This window comes from Giraffa tippelskirchi, chromosome 3 (genome assembly GCF_054371585.1).
Source record: "Giraffa tippelskirchi isolate mGirTip1 chromosome 3, T2T-mGirTip1v1.2.pri, whole genome shotgun sequence".
Classification (NCBI taxonomy): domain Eukaryota; kingdom Metazoa; phylum Chordata; class Mammalia; order Artiodactyla; family Giraffidae; genus Giraffa; species Giraffa tippelskirchi.
Genome location: NC_137277.1, coordinates 87,310,618 through 87,317,874, shown reverse-complemented (window position 1 = coordinate 87,317,874; position 7,257 = coordinate 87,310,618). Strand labels below are relative to the sequence as shown.

The following is a 7,257-nucleotide window of genomic DNA, read 5'->3' as shown; positions in this document are numbered from 1 at the left end:
AAGAGTGAGTTCAGAGCAATGCTATGGGAATAACCTGCAGCTATAAAATAAGGAGACCTGCAGTAATTTTAACTAAAACTGCTTTTTTCCTCAGAGAGCTTACAAAATAAACCATTTTTGTTTCATTCCTTTAGTGTTAACTTGATCACTAAGCAAGATGATTATGTTTCACCTGATCTTTTTACCACTTGTTTTTACTGATATAGTCATTTAAAATAAACATGGGCTTAGTTTCTGCTACAACTTGATGGTGAGGTAGAAGTATCTGCTTAAAAGTTAGCAGCAGACATTTGAGGAAGGAGATCCTACATGGGCATAGCTAACTCTATGCCCTGTCTGAACCAAATAGAGGAGGAGAGACAGAGAAAAAAATTTGACTCAACAGGCTGGGCTAAAGATGGTATAGAGGATTTGGGTTAGTACAATGGTCTGGATATTTCCTTATTCTCACACGTGCCATTATTGGAAAGCCCACGTTGGGTCCCTTTTTTTTTCTTTTTAATTTATTTTTTTATTGAAAAGTGAAAGTGAAAGTGAAGTTGCTCAGTCATGTCTGACTCTTTGCGACCCCATGGACTGTAGCCTACCAGGTTCCTCCGTCCATGGGATTTTCCAGGCAAGAATACTGGAGTTGGTTGCCATTTCCTTCTCCAGGAGAGCTTCCCGACCCAGGGATTGAACCTGGGCCTCCTGCATTGTAGGCAGACACTTTACCATCTGAGCTACCAGGGAAGCTCAGGGAAGCTCTCTTTTTATTGAAGGATAGTTGCTTTACAGAATTTTGTTGTTTTCTGTCAAACCTCAACATGAATCAGCCATAGGTATACATATATCCCCTCCCTTCTGAACCTCCCTCCCATCTCCCTCCCCGTCCCACTCCTCTAGGTTGATACAGAGCCCCTGTTTGAGTTTCCTGAGCCATACAGCAAATTCCCATTGGCTATCTATTTTACGTATGGTAATGTAAGTTTCCTTGTTACTCTTTCCATACATCTCACCCTCTCCTACCCTCTCCGCATGTCCATAAGTCTATTCTCTATGTCTGTTTCTCCATTGCTGTTGTGTAAATAAATTCTTCAGTACCATTTTTCTAGATTCTGTATATGTACTTTAGAACATTATATTTATCTTTCTCTTTCTGACTCACTTCACTCTGTATAATAGGTTCTAGTTTCATTCACCTCATCAGAATTGACTCAAATGCATTCCTTTTTACGGCTGAGTAATATTACATTGTGTATATGTACCACAACTTCTTTATCCATTCATCTGTCGATGGGCATCTAGGTTGCTTCCATGTTCCAGCTATTGTAAATAGTGCTACAATGAACAATGGGATACATGTGTCTTTTTCAATTTTGGTTTCCTCAGGGTATATGCCTAGGAATGGGATTGCTGGGTCGTATGGTGGTTTCATTCCTAGTTCTTTAAGGAATCTTCATACCGGCTTCCATAGTGGCTGTATCAGTTTACATTCCCACCAACAGTGCAAGAGTGTTCCCTTTTCTCCACACCCTCTCCAGCATTTATTGTTTGTAGACTTTGATGATGGTCATTCAGACCAATGTGAGATGATATCTCATTGTGGTTTCAATTTGCATTTCTCTAATAATGAGTGATGTTAAGCATTTTTTCATGTGTTTGTTACCCATCTGTATGTCTTCTTTGGAGAAATGTCTGTTTAGATATTTTTCCTATTTTTTGATTGGGTTGTTTGTTTTTCTGGCATTGAGTTGTATGAGCTGCTTGTATATTTTGGAAATTAATCCTTTGTCAGTTGCTTCATTTGTTATTATTTTCTCCCATTCTAAGGGTTGTCCTTTCACCTTGCCTATAGTTTCCTTTGCTGTGCAAAAGCTTTTAAGTTTAATCAGGTCCCACTTGTTTACTTTTGTTTTTATTTCCATTACTCTAGGAGCTGGGTCATAGAGGATCTTACTTTGATTTATGTCACTAAGTGTTCAGCCTATGTATTCCTCTAAGAGTTTTATGGTTTTTGGTCTTACATTTAGGTCTTTAATTCATAGTTTATCTTTGTGTATGGTGTTAGAAAGTGTTCTAATTTCATTCATTTACACATAGCTGTCCAGTTTTCCCAGCACCATTTAGTCAAGGGGGCCTTAGGAGCATCATTACAAACAAAGCTAGTGGAAATGATGGAATTCCAGTTGAGCTATTTCAAATCCTAAAAGATGATGCTGTGAAAGGGCTGCACTCAATATGCCAGCAAATTTGGAAAACTCAGCAGTGGCCACAGGACTGAAAAAGATCAGTTTTCATTCCAATCCCAAAGAAAGACAATGCCAAAGAATGCTCAAACTACCACACAATTGTACTCATCTCAAACGTTAGTAAAGTAATGGTCAAAATTCTCCAAGCCAGGCTTCAACAAAGTATGTGAACCGTGAACTTCCAGATGCTCAAGTTGTTTTTAGAAAAGGCAGAGGAACCAGAGATCAAATTGCCAACATCCATTGGATCACCAAAAAAGCAAGAGTTCCAGAAAAGCATCTACTTCTGTTTTGTTGACTATGCCAAAGCCTTTGAATGTGTGGATCACAATGAATTGTGGAAAATTCTTCAAGAGATGGGAATACCAGACCACCTGATCTGCCTCTAAGAAATCTGTATGCAGATCAGGAAGCAATGGTTACAACTGGACATGGAACAATGGACTGGTTCCAAATTGGGAAAGGAGTACATCAAGGCTGTATATTGTAACCCTGCTTACTTAACTTATATGCAGAGTACATCATGAGAAATGCTGGGCTGGATGAAGCACAAGCTGGAATCCAGATTGCTGGGAGAAATATCAATAACCTCAGATATGCAGATGACACCACCCTTAGGACAGAAAATGAAGAGGAACTAAAGAGCCTCTTGATGAAGGTGAAAGAGGAGAATGAAAAATCTGGCTTAAAACTCAACATTCAGAAAACTAAGATCACGGCATCCGGTCCCATCACTTCATGGCAAATGGATGGGGAAACAGTGGAAACAGTGACAGACTATGTTTTTGGGCTCCAAAATCACTGCAGATGGTGACTGCAGCCATGAAATTAAAAGATGCTTGCTCCTTGGAGGAAAAGTTATGACAAACCTAGACAGCATATTAAAAAGCAGAGACATTACTTTGCCAACAAAGGTCCATGTAGTCAAGCCTATGGTTTTTCCAGTAGTCATGTATGGATGTGAGAGTTGAACTATAAAGAAAGCTGAGGGCCAAAGAATTAATGCTTTTGAAATATGGTGTTGGAGAAGACTCTTGAGAGTCCCTTGGACTGCAAGGAGATCCAATCAGTCCAACCTTAAGGAAATCAGTCCTGAATATTCATTGGGAGGACTGATGTTGAAGCTGAAACTCCAATACTTTGGCCACTTGATGCAAAGAACTAACTTACTGGAAAAGACTCTGATGCTGGGAAAGATTGAAGGCAGGAGGAGAAGGGGACAATAGAGGATGAGATGGTTGGATGGCATCACCGACTCAATGGACATGAGTTTGAGTAAACTCTGGGAGTTGGTGATGGACAGGGAGGCCTGGCATGCTGCAGTCCATGGGGTCGCAAAGAGTCAGACACGACTGAGTGACTGAACTGAACTGTCTGCCTATTGTATATTCTTGCCTCCTTTGTCAAAAATAAGGTACTCCTAGATGCCTGGGTTTATTTTGGGGCTTTCTATGTTGTTCCATTGGTCTATATTTCTGTTTTTGTGCCAGTACCATACTGTCTTGATGACTGTAGCTTTGTAGTATAATCTGAAGTCAGGAAGGTTGATTCCTCCAGCTCCATTCTCTTTCTTGAGACTGCTTTGGCTATTTGGGGTCTTTTGTGTTTACATATGAATTGTGAAATTTTTTGTTCTAGTTCTGTGAAAAATGCCATTGGTAATTTGATAGGGATTGCATTGAATCTGTAGATTGCATTTGGTGTATAGTCATTTTCACAATATTGATTCTTCCTACCCAGGAATATGGAATACCTCTCCATGTGTTTATGTCATCTTTGTTTTCTTTCATCAGTGTCTTATAATTTTCTGTGTACAGTTCTTTTGTCTCCTTAGGTAAGTTTATTCCTAGATATTTAATTATTTTTGTTGCAATGGTGAATGGGATTGATTCCTTAGTTTCTCTGATTTTTCATTGTTAGTGTATAAAAATGCAAGTGATTTCTGTGTATTGATTTTGTATCCCGCAACTTTGCCAAATTCACTGATTAGCTCCAGTAATTTTCTGATACTATCTTTAGTGTTTTCTATGTACAGTATCATGTCATCTGCAAACAGTGAGAGCTTTACTTCTTTTCCCATCTGGATTCCTTTTATTTCTTTTTCTTTTCTGATTGCTGAAGCTAGGACTTCCAGAACTATGTTGAATAGTAGTGGTGAAAGTGGACACACTTGCCCTGTTCCTGATCTTAGGGGGAATGCTTTCAGTTTTTCACCATTGAGAATAATGTTTGCTGTAGGCTTACTATATATGGCCTTTACTATGTTGGAGAAGGAAATGGCAACCCACTCCAGTATTCTTGCTTGGAGAATCCCAGGGATGGAGGAGCCTGGTGGGCTGCTGTCTATGGGGTCGCACAGAGTCGGACACGACTGAAGCGACTTAGCAGCAGCAGCAGCAGCATGTTGAGGTAGGTTCCTTTTATGCCCAATTTTTGAAGAGTTTTAATCATAAATAGGTGCTGAATTTTGTCAAAGGCTTTTTCTGCATCTATTGAGATGATCATATGGTTTTTATCTTTCAGTTTGTTAATATGGTGTATCACATTGATTGATTTGTGTATAGTGAAGAATCCTTGCATTCCTGGAATAAACCCAACTTGATCATGGTGTATGAGCTTTTTGATGTGTTGCTGAATTCTGTTTGCTAAAATTTTGTTGAGAATTTTTGCATTTATGTTTATCAGTGATATTGGCCTATAGTTTTCTTTCTTTTGTGTTGTCGTTGTCTGGTTTTGGTATCAGGGTGATGGTGGCCTTGTGAGTTTGGAAGTGTCCTTCCTCTGCAATTTTTTGAAAGTTTTAGAAAGATAGGCATTAGCTCTTCTCTAAATGTTTGATAGAATTCTTCTGTGAAGCCATCTGGTCCTGGGCTTTTGTTTTTTGGGAGAGTTTTGATCACAGCTTCAATTTCAGTGCTTGTAATGGGGTTGTTCATAATTTCTATTTCTTCCTGGTTCAGTCTTGGAAGATTGAACTTTTCTAAGAATCTGTCCATTTCTTCCAGGTTATCCATTTTATCGCTATATTCAGTTCAGTTCAGTTCAGTCGCTCAGTCGTGTCTGACTCTTTGCGACCCCATGAACCGCAGCACGCCAGGCCTCCCTGTCCATCACCAGCTCCCGGAGTTTACCCAAACCCATGTCCATCGAGTCAGTGATGCCATCCAACCATCTCATCCTCTGTCGTCCCCTTCTCCTCCCGCACCCAATCCCACCCAGCATCAGGGTCTTTTCCAATGAGTCAACTCTTCGCATGAGGTGGCCAAAGTATTGGAGTTTCAGCTTCAACATCAGTCCTTCCAATGAACACCCAGGATTGATCTCATTTAGGATGGATTGATTGGATCTCCTTGCAGTCCAAGGGACTCTCAAGAGTCTTCTCCAACACCACAGTTCAAAAGCCTCAATTCTGCGGCGCTCAGCTTTCTTCACCGTCCAACTCTCACATCCATACATGACCACTGGAAAAACCATAGCCTTGACTAGATGGAATTTTGTTGGCAAAGTAATGTCTCTGCTTTTAAATATGCTATCTAGGTTGGCCACAACCTTCCTTCCAAGGAGTAAGCGTCGTTTAATTTCATGGCTGTATAGCTGTTCATAATAGTCTCTTATAATCCTTTGTAGTTCTGCACTGTCTGTTGTAACCTCTCACTTTTCATTTCTAATTTTGTTAATTTGATTCTTCTCTCTTTTTTTCTTGATGAGTCTGGCTAAGGGTTTGTCAATTTTGTTTATCGTCTCAAAGAACCAGCTTTTAGTTTTATTAATCTGTACTATTGTTTCTTTCATTTCTTTTTCACTTATTTCTGCTCAGATCTTTATGATTTCTTTCCTTCTACTAATTTTGGGAGTTTTTTATTCTTTTTCCTGTTGTTTTAGGTGTAAAGTTAGGTTGTCTATTCAATGTTTTTCTTGTTTCTTGAGGTAGGATTGTATTGCTAAAAACTTCCCTCTTAGAACTGCTTTTGCTGCATCCCATAGGTTTTGAGTTGTCATGTTTTCATTGTCATTTGTTTCTAGAAATCTTGTTATTTCCCTTTGAATTCTTCAGTAACCTATTGGTTATTTAGAAACGTGTTGCTTAATCTCCATGTGTTTGTGTTTCTTACAGTTTTTTTTCTTGTAACTGATATCTAGTCTCATAGCATTGTGGTTGGAGAAGATGCTTGATACAATTTCAACTTTCCTAAATTTACTGAGGTTTGATTTTTGACCCAAGATGTCGTCTATCCTGGATAATGTTCCATGTACACTTGAGAAGAAGGTATATTCTTCTGCATTTGGATGGAATGTCCTGAAGATACCAATGAGATGCATCTCATCTAATGTATCATTTAAGACTTACGTTTCCTTATTAATTTTCTGTTTTGATGATCTGTCCTTTGATGTGAGTGGGGTGTTAAAGTCTCCTACTATTATTATGTTACTGTCAATTTCTCCTTTTATGTCCATTAGTGTTTGTCTTATGTATTGAGGTGCTCCTATGCTGGGTGCATAGATATTTACAATTGTTATGTCTTCCTCTTGGATTGATCCCTAGATCATTATGTAGTGTCCTTCCTTATTTCTTGTAATCTTCTTTATTTTAAGGTCTATTTTGTCTGATATGAGGATTGCTACTCCAGCATTCTTTTGCTTCTCATTTGCATGGAATATATTTTTCCATCCTCTCACTTTCAGTCTTTATGTGTCTTTAGGTCTGAAGTGGGTTTCTTGTAGACAGCATATATATGGGTCTTGTTTTTGTATCCATTCATTCACTCTGTGTCTTTTGGTTGGAGCATTTAATTCATTTACATTTAAAGTAATTATTGATTTATATGTTCCTATTCGGAGAAGGCAATGGCACCCCACTCCAGTACTTTTGCCTGGAAAATCCCATGGACGGAGGAGCCTGGTAGGCTGCAGTCCATGGGGTCGCTAAGAGTCGGACACGACTGAGCGACTTCACTTTCACTTTTCCCTTTCATGCACTGGAGAACGAAATGGCAACCCACTCCAGTGTTCTTGCCTGGAGAATCCC

The 7,257-nt window shown here is 39.2% G+C and overlaps 1 non-coding gene across 1 annotated transcript; it reads right to left on the bottom strand.

The window, feature by feature from the left end:
* Positions 1-660: 660 nt before the first annotated feature.
* TRNAC-ACA (transfer RNA cysteine (anticodon ACA)) lies at positions 661-732 on the bottom strand. Its single transcript has one exon. It is a non-coding gene; the product is annotated as a tRNA-Cys (tRNA).
* Positions 733-7,257: the final 6,525 nt, after the last annotated feature.